Source organism: Anser anser (assembly GCF_964211835.1).
Source record: "Anser anser genome assembly, chromosome: 1".
Taxonomy (NCBI): Eukaryota; Metazoa; Chordata; class Aves; order Anseriformes; family Anatidae; genus Anser; species Anser anser.
In genome coordinates, this window is record NC_139720.1 from 41467755 (window position 1) to 41482320 (window position 14566).

General features: G+C 47.1%; 1 long non-coding RNA gene across 1 annotated transcript; it reads right to left on the minus strand.

Annotated features, from left to right (window-relative positions):
- Positions 1-8288: 8288 nt before the first annotated feature.
- On the minus strand, positions 8289-11499 carry LOC310896924. Its single transcript, XR_014581919.1, has 3 exons — positions 10894-11499; positions 9487-10762; positions 8289-8629 (listed from the first exon to the last, which is right to left on the minus strand). It is a non-coding gene; the product is annotated as an uncharacterized lncRNA (long non-coding RNA).
- Positions 11500-14566: the final 3067 nt, after the last annotated feature.

Below are 14566 nucleotides of genomic sequence, written 5' to 3' on the forward strand. Positions count from 1 at the left end.
GAGGGAATGGGCTGATGTAGTCACCAAGCCACTCTCCATCATATTTGAGTAATCATGTCAGTCAGGTGAAGTCCCTGGTGACTGGAAAAAGGGAAACATCACTCCCATTTTTAAAAAGGGTAGAAAAGAAGACCCAGGCAACTACAGACCGGTGAGTCTCACCACTGTGCCTGGGAAGATCATGGAAAGGATCCTCCTGGAGCCAATGTTAAGGCACATGCAAGACAAGGAGGTGATACAAGACAGCCAGCACAGCTTCACCAAGGGCAAATCATGCCTGACCAATCTGGTGGCCTTCTGTGATGGAGTGACTGCATCAGTCAACCAGGGAAGACTGACCAATCACATCTTATCCATCCGGTGGATAAGGAATTGGCTTGGTGGCCGCACCCAGAGAGTGGTGGTCAATGTCTCTATGTCCAGGTGGAGGCCTGTGTTGAGCAGTGTCCCTCAGGCGTCTGTCTGGGGACCAGTGCTTTTCAATATCTTCATCAGTGACATAGATGATGGGATTGAGTGCACCCTCAACAAGTTTGCAGACAACACCAAGCAGAGTGGTGCGTTGATACCAAAGAAGGAAGAGATGCCATTCAAAGGGACCTGGACAGGCTGGAGAACTGGACCTATGTGAATGGCGTGAGGTTCAACAAGTCCAAATGCAAGGTGCGGCACCTGGGTCGGCGCAATCCCAGACATGACGACAGACTGGGAGAAGAAATCTTTGAGAGCAGCCCTGCAGAGAGGGACTTGGGAGTTCTGGTGGAGGAAAGGCTCGACATGAGCCAGCAGTGTGCACCTGCAGCCCAGAAGGCCGACTGCATCCTGGGCTGCATCCACAGAGGGGTGGGCAGCAAGTGGAGGGAGGGGATTGTGCCCCTCTGCTCTGTCCTCATGAGGCTCCACTTGGAGTGCTGCGTTCAGGTATGGGGCCCCCAGCGTAAGAAAGATGTGGATCTGTTAGAGTGAGTCCAAAGGAGGGCCACAAAGATGCTCAGAGGGCTGGAGCACCTTTCCTATGAAGAAAGGCTGAGAGAGCTGGGGATTTTCAGCCTGGAGAAGAGAAGGCTTCATATCCGAGGTTCTCAAAATGCAGCTGACGTGCATGCTCACCCATACACTCCCAGACTTGCACAGTGACTAAAATAGTCGTTTTTTATCTATTTTTTTTTAAACAACTAGCCAGTCAGCTACCCTGCATTTGGATAGGCAAAAAAAAATAATGCCTCATTAAAAAATCAAATTAAAATAAAATATAATAAAATAAAAAATAAAAAAAATCAAATTAAAAAAAAAAGCCTCATTGAGGCCTTTCAATGCTTCAAGGGGTCTTATAAAAACGATGGTAGATAATGATAGGGGAAGGGGGAATGGTCTTAAACTAGAAGAGGATAGATTTGGACTAGGCATTAGGAGGAAATTCTTCACTCAGGGGGTGGGGAGGCCCTGGCACAGGTTGCCCAGAGCAGCTGTGGATGCCCCATCCCTGGGGGTGTTCAAAGCCAGGCTGGATGGGGCTTTGGGCAACCTGATGGAGTGAGTGACATCCCTGCCTATGGCAGGGGTTTGGAGATAAATGATCTTTAAGGTCCCTTCCAACCCAAGCCATTCTAGCATTCCATGATCTGTATTCTGCCTGGAACAGAGTGATTCTTTCCCTATTTCTTCACAGAGGTACACACCTGGAATATCACAGTCAAGCTACTCCTGGTTAGTGGCTCTATTTTCAGATGCTAATTACACTCTGAAACCTTCAGCATGTGAGCTGAAGTTTTCCAGACTGGGTTTCTTCCCTGGGATTAATTTAATTTAAAGGCGCGTGTAACAGAGCTCAGTTACTCTTGCAGACGGGGAAAATATTCTCCCTTCATTTGAAGGGAGGGAAAAAAAAAAAAGCAATAGATTGTTTTGAAGTGTTCTGGTGTCAAAATGGGTGGGGGTAAGGAAAGACTGAAACTCTATAGGAAAATAGCCCTCAGAGATGCAGTGGGCCTTTTCGTGTTCCAGTGAAGCTAGCCAAGGTCTCGGAGTGATGGTTTCCACATGCACAACGGGTTTGCACAACTGTTTCCCCATATTCCACATAAAGTGAGGCAGGGCTGTGCATGGAGATATTGGTCTTTGTGCACACAAAAAATATCTCATGGTCCAGTGAGGTGGGCTGTACCTCCACCGCTCTGAGGGCATGGGGGGAGTGAACCCCTGGAAGAGAACAAGCTTTAAGGTGCCAGCAAAGATGTCCCATGGGGACAATTTATTTTTTTGCCTATCCAAATGCAGGGTAGCTGACTGGCCAGTTGTTTAAAAAACAAATAGGAAAAAAACGACTATTTTAGTCACTGTGCAAGTCTGGGAGTGTATGGGTGAGCATGCACGTCAGCTGCATTTTGAGAACCTCTGATATGAAACCTTGTTTTGCTTATTCCAGGCAATGTGCATCAAGACGTTGAGAATGAGGCAGTATGTGCTATCAGAGAAAATGAACTGTACTTTTCAGGAGGAGCGTTTATGGTCATAGAAACTGAAAGATCTGCAGAGAACAGAACTAGGCAACAGTGGTAAAGGGATTTTTGCAGGAACTGAGGCATATAAGGGACTTGTAGCTGTTTTTGAAGTATATCTTTATAAAAGAGCAGTGTTATTTTCAGACCATGGTCTCTCATCAAAGGACTTTGGAGTCCCAAATAGACTGATGGGACTAGTTGTAAACTACTGTTTAATGAAAAAAGCAGCTTTCAAAGAGTGTCACTGGCAAAATGATCTTGACTTGGAAAATTTTAGTTCATATATATATATTTTTTGCAAGTTAACATAAAATTTTAATCACTTATTTTGATGAAAAAGAAGACAGTTGAACACTTAGGGAACCTTTCCTTCCCATTCCCCAGACTCAACTTAAGCCAAGCAACGTTCCACCCCCTCCCTAGACTCAGCTCCCCTTGTTTCCACCACCCCTCGCACACAGTCCCTCCCAGCTCCTCTGGCGAGGCAGCAGGCAGCACAGGACACTGATTTCTTTGCACGGTGACCCATGGCCATGGTCCCGCAGAGGTACCTCCTCTGGCACATGGTGCTCCTCCCAAGACTGCATCTCCAGCTGTGTCCCAGCAACGTCTCCCCATGTGTGTCCTCTGCCTCCTCTCAGCTATCTGCCTCCCCTGTGCCTCCTCTCCTATCTCCTGCCCCTTTCCTTAACCTGAATGCCTGAGGCTCTGGGCAAACTGGCTGGGAAAACAGCTGGCACCAGCTCCTGGCCACCTCCCTTGCAGCCATGGCTACCCAAACCCTGCCCTTCATTGCCCAGTGCAATGAAAGAAATCATGAAACCTGTTGGGATAATGGTGAGTAAGACCCATTTTTCCTGGGCAGCAGGGAGGGCCAAGGTCCTAATGGCAGCTGAGTGAGCTCCGGGGGTCTCTGGGTTAGGAGGACCCAGGGTCCTGGCAGCTGGTGGAGGGCAGGACAAGGCAAGGCAGGACAAGGTCAGGATGTGTGCAGTAGGTGCAGACAAAATACCTGTGAAATTCAGGGTTGGCATGGGGAAAAAGCAAGGTGCTGTTCTGATAGAGGGAAAGCTGAGCCTGAGCCGTTAATATTATCTGTATGCACAGGGTAGAAGAACACAGCAGATGTCTCTGCTGCTGAGTCAGGCAATGCTTTATTACATAAAGCTAAAAGGAAAAAAACATACACATCTCTTCACCCATGAGGAGCAACGTAAGCAACGTGGCTGAGAGGGGCGAGCACCCCCTGCCCAGTCATGGAGCTGTGGGAGGACATGCAGGCCCCAAGGAGCAGGGCTGAGGTTACTTTATGCACTTCCCCTCAGCATTTCCTTTTGGCCAGCTCGGGTTTCTGCCTCTTACCGTTCAAGGTTTGCTTAGTTAAGGGCTGTAAATTCCTCCCTGGGAGGCAGCCAGCTGCAAGCTGGACACTGCAGCAGCAGCAGCTCCCTTCATGGCTTCAGGTCTGTCTGGCAGCGCAGCAGAGGCTGCTGGAGGCCGTGCTCCCCGTGCAGCAGCCCACAGCTCCAGGTTCTGCGGAGGAGGCGAGATCCCAGCCAGGAGCAGGTGAACTTTGGCATGCACACTGTCCCTGGGCAGGGACTGAGGGGCAATACAATAAGACAAACTGTCAGACTCCTGGGGATGTGAAGCAAAACTGTCTGAAGTCGGTTATTGCCTTACATCCTGAGTGTTAAATGGATGGATCCCCTCCGTTCTCCCCGGCCATTTAGCACTTCGGTTTCCTGCTCAACACGGGGTTCTCCCAGGAGCCTGTACAACAATTTGCCTGCTGGCGTCTCTGTGCTAGCCCTCAGGCAGCAACAGGCATAACTCAGAGCTCAGCCTGCGCCCCCAGAGCTGCTCCCACTGCTCCCCTGCACCTGTTCCTGGCCACCAAAATTACTCTCCTCACGTGGGGAATGCCTAAATCGAGGCCTGGTCTGGCCAGCATGCATGGGCCAGCTAGAGACCTTTGAAGATGTGTACTCCCCAGTCTGGTACAGTCCGTACCAGGGGTGTGCTCTTGGAGTGATCTTGCTCTTAGTCCTTGTCCTCTGAGGTGGGTACCCCTCAGACGGGTGTCCTTGAACTCAACATATCTGGTCTTGTTCACACTGACCATCCATGACCAGCACTGAACCACACATTTCATCACATTTCATCTTGTTATGACATTTGCTTTATCTCAGGAATGCTTTCTGTTAAGGCAAGCCCTAGGATACAGCCTGATTAAGCTCAGGTAAGTGTCCTTTCCTTTCCTTTCCTTTCCTTTCCTTCCTTTCCTTTCCTTTCCTTTCCTTTCCTTTCCTTTCCTTTCCTTTCCTTTCCTTTCCTTTCCTTTCCTTTCCTTTCCTTTCCTTTCCTTTCCTTTCCTTTCCTTTCCTTTCCTTTCCTTTCCTTTCCTTTCCTTTCCTTTCCTCTCCTCTCCTCTCCTCTCCTCTCCTCTCCTCTCCTCTCCTCTCCTCTCCTCTCCTCTCCTCTCCTCTCCTCTCTCTCCTCTCCTCTCCTCTCCTCTCCTCTCCTCTCCTCTCCTCTCCTCTCCTCTCTCTCTCCTCTCCTCTCCTCTCCTCTCCTCTCCTCTCCTCTCCTCTCCTCTCCTCTCCTCTCCTCTCCTCTCCTCTCCTCTCCTCTCCTCTCCTCTCCTCTCCTCTCCTCTCCTCTCCTCTCTCCTCTCCTCTCCTCTCCTCTCCTCTCCTCTCCTCTCCTCTCCTCTCCTCTCCTCTCCTCTCCTCTCCTCTCCTCTCCTCTCCTCTCCTCTCCTCTCCTCTCCTCTCCTCTCCTCTCCTCTCCTCTCCTCTCCTCTCCTCTCCTCTCCTCTCCTCTCCTCTCCTCTCCTCTCCTCTCCTCTCCTCTCCTCTCCTCTCCTCTCCTCTCCTCTCCTCTCCTCTCCTCTCCTCTCCTCTCCTCTCCTCTCCTCTCCTCTCCTCTCCTCTCCTCTCCTCTCCTCTCCTCTCCTCTCCTCTCCTCTCCTCTCCTCTCCTCTCCTCTCCTCTCCTCCTTTCCTTTTTCTTTCCTTTTTTTTTTTTCCCCCTGGGAAGAAAGCTTTTCTGCAACATAAATTGTAACAATTAATAGCATTTTTCTTCCCTTTGGCACTTATAAAACGTGTAAGCGTAAAGAGTTATTGCCAAATATAGAACTGAAGATACAAAGAACCTTAATTAATTTTCCAGAATGATTTACTGTGGGGGAATCAGTGGGAGGTGAGAGGCAGAGCTTCTCCCTGCACTTCATTTTCCCTAGCTGTATGTGACAGTGGCTGTCTCAGCGTGACTTCTGGTGAGCATGCTCAGAGGGAGCTGAAAGCTGGCTAGACTGCGAGGGATGGTGCCAAACCTCTATTGTTTGGCTGAAGATGGGTATTTTGGAGTGGTTTCGCTTTAAAAACAGCTATGCTCCACACTTTCCACGCTCTTTGAGGCCCAAGAAAAATTCCTGGTGAGGCAGAAATCACAGGAAAGGTAACCATGTACTGAGTGTAAATCTACCATCACTCTGAGACAGCTTCTTTAGACTGAAAAATGGGAAACGTTTCCAGGCCTGGGTAGGCATTGCAGGCGAGGCACTGCTGGAACACGATGCCCCAGGGCAGACAATTCACCCTAGAGCAGACAGACGCTGCGGGCCGCGTACAACCCCAGCCTGCCCAGCTCTCCAGTGAGGCTTGCACTGGAAATGCTGGCTGCAGCAGGAATGTTGGCTGGGGTAGAGGCATGTGTTTCAGTACAGCGTATCCGTGCCAGCAAAAGCCGTAGCGTAGATGCAGTCATGCTAACAAAAAGTGCTCTTGCCAGCACAGCATATACAAAGTACAACAGCAACAGAGCCCCTTTCCAGCTCTTGGCATCTGCATGGGGGATCGAACCAGGAGCATCTGCTGTTCCTGTGCAAACTGAGGAGCAGAAGCCTTAGAGGCTGCATTATCCACTCTGAAGGTGTAACACACCTGCCGGTGGATGCTGGCTGCTGTGGTCGAAGCCCGAGCACAGCCGCAGGCAGCAGCAGCTTTCAGTGGCAGAGCACGCTGCGCTTCCAAATGGGGAAAGGCTTCGGGTGCACAAGGAGCTGGTTCCTGGTGTGCACTGGTGTGCCTGTACTAGTGTCTGGTCTCCGAGTGCTCAAATCAGGGCTAATCCCTGTTATTGATAAGTCCTCATAAAAACCATGCCAAGAGCAGTAAATGTTACTAAAAAGCCACTTGGCACAAATCATGACCAGCTGGCTCCCACAGACTGAGCTAAACGGTACCGATGATTTCTTCAAACTGAGCACCCCCAAGGCACTGCAAAAGACACCCACATTGACGGGTTCCTGGGGCCAGCACAGGGTGAAAGCCAAAGAGGTCTCAGGGAGATGAGATTTCGTCTTTTCTTGGGAACCAGATACCCTGTAACAAGGGCTTACCTTGTTAGAGGCTACCAGGTGCCAGGGGGAGGGAATTTACATTCACTAGGCAAATGCAAAATCCAGTGAGGAGCTTAAACTCGTAAGGCTCTTACGGAAAATAAACATCCTGGTTAGCAAGAAAGGCTGGAGAACTGGTGCTAAGTATTACCATTGGGCACTTAGACCTCAGACAGCAGAGACGGTGTTAATGGATAACTTGATACCCAAAGTGCTGGAGAAAACCTCAGAAGTCCTTTTGAAAGGAGTTACAGAACTCTGTATGTGTAAGATAAGGAAGGAGGCCAACAAACACGGCTCTGTTTAAGTCACTCGGTGTGATTTAAGAGATGGAAAGAGGATTCTGAAAGCTGGTAAGGCTGCAGGAGACCCTGCTTCTAAGGGTAACAGGATTCTCATCTTCCTGACCTGAGATGCATGATACAAGAAGGACAAAAAGAGTTTGTTCTTGCTGAACAAGTAACCACTTGAGCAGATAGAAGCAGAGGCAGAGCCCTTATTTCTCCTCTACTCATTTTATACTCAACCATTTTTCTGGCTAAAGCATATGCTTTTGGGAAGGGGGAGGATGACAGGGCAGAGACTAAGTATTGCCAGACCTTTATTTGAGAAGCTCTCCCAGCAAAAATAATAATAATAATAATAATAATATATATATATGTATAGATCTGGGGGAAATGAAAGACTGAAAAACCTGGACAGTAGGACATGGACACTGCTAAGACACTGATAGTTTCCAGTGCTGGTAGAACTCAGCTCCCTGACACACGAACCTCCCTGCTGCATCTGGTTTAGTACCACATCAAGTCTTTGCACAGCAAGCCCGGCTGACTGTGGCCTTCTCCTCCCATGAGAGGGTAAGTTCTGGTTCCTTTTTGCATCAGAGATTTTTTTTTTCTTGTACATATTGCAAGAAAATGCATACATTCTTATATGCATCCTTTTAAGGATACAGTTTAATACAGTATAAGAGGCCAGAGTCTGCACTACCCCAGTGCTTGAAATCAGGGGGACACCAAAATGAATAAAGAAATGCAATGACTTTTTGGGTTTGCCAGCTTTTTCACTTTTGTTGTTATTACTGTTGTTAACTTTGCACAAGTGGAAAAGACTACAGAAAGCGCAAGGCCCCAGAAGCTGCAGTGCAGTAAGATCTCAATGTTAAGTCTGTACAGGACTCTATACTCTAGCTTTGCTCTAAAAATAAACCAGAACTTCATCGTCTAAGCCCCTGACTGTGCTATGGTTCATCTTTGTTGTTCTCTTCATTATGCAAAAGTGAGCTTTGTAGAGGAAGCATCAAATCAAGTTTCTTCAGATAGCAGCAGAAGACAGAAGGAAGCAGCCCAATATAGAACCAAATTCATTATATGCGTGGAAGTAGAACGGATGTGTTTAGATAACAAACAGATTATGTATGCTATTAAAAAATGATATATTTTAAAAGTGGTTCCATATCTTAGCATCTGGGAGGAATGTTAAGAAACCTTTCTAGTTCATGAACTTCTGAAGACCGTGTAGTTGAGTTTACAGGGGGAATTTTGGAAGGGTTACTTAGCAGATCCCAACCTGTCAGTAACCCTTTTCTAATGTAAACTCTGAAAATATCCACTTGGGCAATGCTCTTTTTCTGTGCTGTTTCCAGGAAGGGAAGAATTGGGAGCAAATGTACCTGTGGATGGCAGCTTCAGGTTCAGTGAGCAAGAGAGTTACCTGATGAGCTGTAACACAAAAAAGGAGAATACCAGGCATTAATACAAGTATGGGCAGCAAAGAGGTTGTATGAGACAATTGGTTTCAAGGTCAGGAAGGTCAAAGCCCTGGAGCTAATATTAGTGAGGAATCTTAAGGATAGCAAGAATTCATGGATTGACAGAATGGTTTGGGTGGGAAGGGACCTTAAAGCCCACCCAGTTCCAGCCCCCTGCCATGGGCAGGGACACCTCCCACCAGACCAGGTTGCCCAAGGCCCCATCCATCCTGGCCTTGAGCACCTCCAGGGCTGGGGCATCCACAGCTGCTCTGGGCAGCCTGTGCCAGTGTCTCACCACCCTCTGAGTGAAGAATTTCCTCCTTATATCTAATCTAAATTTACCCTCTTTTAGTTTAAAGCCACTACCCCTTGTCCTATCACCACACTCCCTGACAAACAGTCCCTCCCCAGCTTCCCTGTAGGCCCCCTTTAGGTACTGGAAGGCTGCTGTAAGGTCTCCCCAGAGCCTTCCCTTCTCCAGGCTGAAAAACTCCAACTCCCTCAGCCTGTCCCCATAAGGAGAAGTGCTCCAGACCCCTGATCATCCTTGTGGCCCTCCTCTGGACTCTCTCCAATACATCCATGTCCTTGTGCTGGAGGCCCCAGAGCTGAACGCAGGCTCCAGGTGGGGTCTCACGAGAGCAGAGCAGGGGGACAATCCCCTCCCTCACCCTGCTGCCCACGCTGCTTTTGGTGCAGCCCAGGACACGGTTGGCTTTCTGGGCTGCAGGCACACATTGCTGGCTCATGTCGAGTTTGGATGATATTTTCCCAAGTGAGCTGAGAGAATTGGCTTATGTGATTTCCTAGTGTTCTGTCTGTTACCTCTGAAAAATCATGGCGGTTAGGAGAGGTCCGTGGCAACAGGAAAAAGGCTAGCAGTAAGTCCTTAAGAAGTGCAAAAGGGAGGGCCCAGGCAACTTCACTGCAGTGAAGGCTAGCCAGCTTCGCCGTAGTTCTTGGAAAGATCATGGCACATGTCTTCTGGGGATCCACTCACAGACAGGATGGATAAGAAGGTTATGAGAAATAGTCAACATGGATCGAACATGTTGAATAGCTGTGTGGAAAATGTGAGAGACACAAATGCAATACACATTGACTTTGTTAATAATTTTGGTGCCATCACTCACAGAATTGTAATTTGGAAACCAAAGAAAGATGGGCTGGAGAAACTACTGTTAGGTGGATTGAAAAGCAGCTGAAGCTTTGGGCTCAAAGTGTAACTCATATCCAGTTGGTGGCCATTTATGAGAGGAGTACTACGGGAATTTAACATCTTCATCAACAACCTGATTGATAACACAAAATTAACCTTCAGTCCAAGACATGAGGACTGGGCTAACCTAAAGAGCTTTAGTGGTTTAAAAAGGAGAAATGCAAAGTTTTGCACCTGTGGCAGAATAACCCCATGCATCAGTACAGGTTAGTAGTAGCCATGCTAAAAATGTCTGTGTCTGTGGTGGATGAGTGCTGACAGGACATTTTCCTGCCAATAAGACAACCCACATACTGGGCTACATTATGAGGGACACTGCCAGCAGATTTAGGGAAGGCAATACTCCCCTTTACGTAGCACTTGTGAGGCTGTAGCTGAGATACTGTGTCCATCTGGGACCCTCTGCTCAGGAAAGATGTGGACAAACTGGGAGTGATCCAACAAGGGGCTGCTACGGTGGGCAAGGGCAAAGAGAGGCTGGGAGAGATGGGCTTACTGAGTCTGCAGATGAGAAGGCTGGGGAGTGATCTAGAGGCAGACTTCAGCTACTGGAAGAGCAGTTACAAAGACGACAGCCAAAATTTCCTCAGCAACATCTGATGGTGTACCAAGGAACAAAGTCCACAAACTGAGCCTTTGGAGGTTGGAGTTGGTGGTGGGGAAGAACTTCTCACAAGGAGAGTAGTGCCATGCTGGAGCAGGATGCCCAGAAACGTTGTCAAATCTTCATCCTTGGGATCCAAAACTGTCCTGCTTTGAGCAGGAGGTGGGACTAGATGGCCTTTGAAGGTGCTTTCCAACCAACATTTCCATGATCCCATGGCTTCAATTTCAACAGCAGTTCAGTCTCTTAATAACTTAATGTTTTGTTTTGTTTGTTTCCTGAGAAAGTATGGATGAAAGATTCTGCTGATCTCTCTCTCTATATCAGTATGAACTTGAGACAATACATGTTCATAAAGCATAAAGATGTTCACAAAGCATCTTTTCCCTCCCCAGACAAGAACACTTACCATGAAATCATCAGGTGGGCAGAAGGTCAGGAATGTGGTGTGTGAAAGCTGGGAGTTTGGTCAGTCATACTCCTACCCTGGCTCTTTCTGGCTGGCTTAAGTTATTGACTTTATACCTTAGCAAAGTGATGCTTGTTGCTTTGAATTTTGATAGGTGGGATGGACTGGGTAATAGTCTTTACTTGTTTTCATTACAGCCCCGTATTATTGCAGTTAATAAAAGTAATGATTTCTTAAAATGCACTTTGTGCATTGCAGCTGTCCTCAGGCAAGAGGACAGCATGTCTGTTTAAACGCTCAGACTTTAGAGCAATAGCAGAAGTCTGATACTCTCTTCTAAAACATGTAAGAGGAGAAAGAAGCACATACCTTGCTGAGAGCAGGGTTTTGAAATTATATTCCCTCTCTTTCTCTGGTTTCCCTAAACTCTTTTGGTATATTCATCTATCCACCCACTCTCTTTCTAAATTGAAAAGAAAAGGGAATGCTTTGGGCTTTTGGGTATTAGTGACTTCAGCTGAGCCACTGGGATGAGATCAAAGGCTCGTGGGAAAATGATGAGCTAGCCTTTCTCCGGGTAGAAGCACAGCAACAACCCTCACCAGAGTCTGCAGGTGTTGCAGTGGCATGAACGCTTTCGCCCAAATTCATCCCATCTCATTTTAGGCATTTAACAAGGTGCCTGAATTAAGAGCCTCATTGTCTTAAGCTCACTTATTGCTGTAGACAAGGAGCTCCAGAATGCAATTTAGTCCTCCTACAACCTGAATTGCTCTTTCAGGGTACCTGTTTCCCTCTTTAAGGAAGCTTTGTGTGAGCAATGTAGGCACTCCAAGACTTTCTGGTTTGGTTTGGTTTGTGTGTTTGGTTGATTGGTTTTGTTTATCAGCTTAAAAGTCAGAGTCTAGATTTTTTTGTCTATGTAAAGTTTATGAGATGTGGTTAATTCTTCTGGCTGACTGCTTCACTGGGGTGAGTCAGCTCTGGCCTGACACATGCTGACACACACTACCCACACAGTCTAGAGGACACTACAGAAGAAACAAAAGAGCTATTAACCTAAGTGTCTCTGCTGTGGACAGATGAGGTAAGCTAAGGGAATAAAGTTTAAACTTGTAAAACAGCTTCATGAAGGCTTTTTTTTTTTTTTTTTTTCCTCCCCCAAGTGAGCCAGCACAGCAGCTAAATGCTGTCAAAACGCTGCAGCTGTCCTTCCTTTGGAGACATCAGACCTCATACTCATCAGATCTCATACCGTGAGAGCAATATGATTTGTCATGTTGGTTGTGCATAAGGAGCAGACATACTTCCAAGATTTCCATGAGCTTCCTTGTGCAGCTATGTACAACTCTGTCTCCATTGTTGTAGCCCTTTTAGGTCACCTCCTGTTAAATATTTCCATAGCAGGTACTCATCTTGGATCCTCTTGGACCTCAGTTGCAGTGTTTGAGAAGGTCTGATTCAACCACGTTATTTCCCAGCATCAGGTACAACATCTCCAAACACTGATTCTGAAAGATGTCACAGCCCTTTCTTCTGCCTTCTCCCATTCCAAGACATGTAGTTATGTCTCCCCTTCAGTTTTCTTTTTCTTTTTTTTTAATTTTATTTTCATTTATTTATTTATTTATTTATGGAAGCGCTAGCTCTTCTGTACTTTAAGTAAAGTATATGTTGCCAGTTTATGGAGGGAAAAAGAAAGGGGCACTGTGAAGGCAAGTTTCAGCTGTGACATCATGAAAGGTTTTCCAAAACTGTGACCTGGATTTCTACCTCTCAACTTCAGGCACTTAAACAAGGTACCAAAGAGCCTGGCCAGTAGAGCTGCTTCCAGGTGCTAGGTTTATTTAGCTTGCTTCAGGTACCACCAGAAAATACCCATCTTTCTCTGTTGTCCATCTTCTATAGGTCAGGTCTGGACCATGCTGTGATTCCTGAGGTGTTAAAGGTTGTCTGCATCCTGGAAATCCTCTGTCCCGCTGTGAGCCTGGAAAACACATTCCAAGCCTCAAGAGTTGTTCCTATAAAATAAAGGTGTTGATACCCATAAAAGATGTTGGCTTTCCTGTTCAGATATCAAAACATACATTTAGCTTTTGTTTCATACAGTTACCCACTTGTTTGAAGTTGAAAGCACATGCTGAGTGTTAGTTTCCTTCTTTTCCTTTTTTCAGTGTGTACTTCATGCCTGTATAAAAGCATCTTTAAGTGTAGGAAATCCTTTTTCCTTTCATTGTGCATCTATTGGACATGACATTCATTTCTGTAAACAAAAACATCGTTTTGAAAAAGTGGAAAAACCCAAGTGCTTCATTGCATTAACTCATTTTTTGCCTTGCAGTAGATCATGTTTACCTCATTTTGCAATGTGTAACAGTCCGGAAACTTTCCACATGTCCCCGAGGTATCCAAAACCCCTTAGGGACTCTAAGCAAGAGATTGATCGGTGGCGTCTTGGAGTGCTGTGTAAGCCTGGCCACAGAGGGTGTAGGTTCCTGTTTGAGGAACGTCATCTGGAAGATGGAAATTGTTAAAACAAAACAAAACAAAACAAAAACTACATGTACATAAATTAATAATTTATGTGGACAGAATTAATAATTTATATAGACAGAAATGAGTTGTACGGAAATAGTTAACTCTTGCAGTACTTGGAAGAGCTATTCTGCGGGCATGGGCTCTCAACCCCTGGGACAGGTAGCTGGGCTGTGGGGTGGTCGGGGGGGGGTGTAACTCCCCAGGTAGTGCTGTCAGCTGCAGCATCTCACCTCCTGGCCATACAACACAGGAAACCCAGAGAAGCTGTTCTGCCTCCAGCAGCTAGTGGGGGGCTGATCCAGCCCATGGTGGTGCTGTTTTGTAGGGTTACAATGACAACAAGGACTCTGGAGTCAAGTGTTCCTGCATGACTTTGAAGTGTGTTTTTTCTTTTTCGTAAGTAGATGGCTATCTTGTTTCCCCAGAGAAGAACAGACCATGGTTTCTCTTCCAAAGGACACCCATGTGCCTGTGTGCAGGAAGGAAACATCTGTGGAGGTGAGCATGGGTGTGGGGAGCTTTTGTTCTCTGCTGGTTTGTGCGAATTCATTGCAAGGCACTTGAACGCTTCATATAAAGTGAGCAATGTGCTAATGTCCTGATACTCAGGAATACTTCAGGACAGGGGTTTTCAATTTGTTTTACTCGTTGCTTGTTGTGCATGAGATGCTTGAGAATATTAATTGGAGGGATCAGAGCTGTACCTGCACTGCACCTGAGTGGTGGCCATCAGCCTCCCTGGAGCCCAGGCCTGTGTCTGATGCAGGTCATTTCCAGGGGACATGGCAGGACCTGGAAGGCATCAACACCCCGTGTCAGTGGCACCCCCACTCTGTGTGACACCCACACGTCATGTGGGCACCACCACGGCACGTGGCGTGAACGGTGGGTCCAGGACCTCTGTACATTCCCAGCCTCTCCTCTCCCCAAGGACCATTGCCCTCATTATCCGTTAGATCATGGTGTTGATCCACAATGCTTTCAGTGCCAAAGGGCCTATTCAAGACGATAGCGACCCTGAATCCTACCTGTCAAGACTGGCTCTTAACAAATGTCTCCTTGGAAGTCAGAGCTGTGGGCCTAATCTGGCAGTCACTGCTTTCGGGCTATTTCCTTGGAGAAGCCCAGATTTGTC